The 695-nt window shown below is 28.5% G+C and overlaps 1 protein-coding gene across 1 annotated transcript in view; it reads right to left on the bottom strand.

Moving 5' to 3' along the window:
• The window catches only part of LOC106470384 (alpha-catulin-like), a 51128-nt gene that overhangs the window by 16275 nt on the left and 34158 nt on the right, over positions 1-695 (bottom strand). The gene's annotated exons all lie outside the window — the stretch shown is intronic.

Genomic DNA, 695 nt, shown 5'->3' with positions numbered 1-695 from the left:
TTCACATTGATACTTCTACATTGTTTTACACTAATACTCCTACATTGTTTTACATTCATACTTCTACATTGTTCTACACACATTGTTTCACATTGATACTTCTACATTGTTCTACACACATTGTTTCACATTGATACTTCTACATTGTTTCACATTGATACTTCTACATTGTTTTACACTAATACTCCTACATTGTTTTACATTCATACTTCTACATTGTTCTACATTCATATTACTACATTGTTTTATATTCATAGTTCTATATTGTTCTACACAGATACTTCTACATTGTTTTACACTGATACTTCTACATTGTTCTACACATATTCTTCTACACCGTTTTACATTCATACCTCTACATTGTTCTACACACATTCTACTACATTGTTTTACGTTCATACTTCTACATTGTTCTACATTCATACTTCTACATTATTATACACTGATACTTCTACATTGTTTTACATTCATAGTTCTGTATTGTTCTACACAGATACTTCTACATTGTTTTACACTGATACTTCTACATTGTTCTGCACATATTCTTCTACACTGTTTTACATTCATACCTCTACATTGTTCTACATTCATACTTCTACATTGTTTTACATTCATACTTCTACATTGTTTTACATTCATACTTCTACATTGTTCTACATTCATATTACTACATTGTTTTATATTCATAGTTCTAT

This window comes from Limulus polyphemus, unplaced genomic scaffold, assembly GCF_000517525.1.
Source record: "Limulus polyphemus unplaced genomic scaffold, Limulus_polyphemus-2.1.2 Scaffold3975, whole genome shotgun sequence".
Lineage (NCBI taxonomy): Eukaryota > Metazoa > Arthropoda > Merostomata > Xiphosura > Limulidae > Limulus > Limulus polyphemus.
This window is presented reverse-complemented; position numbering and strand designations above follow the sequence as displayed.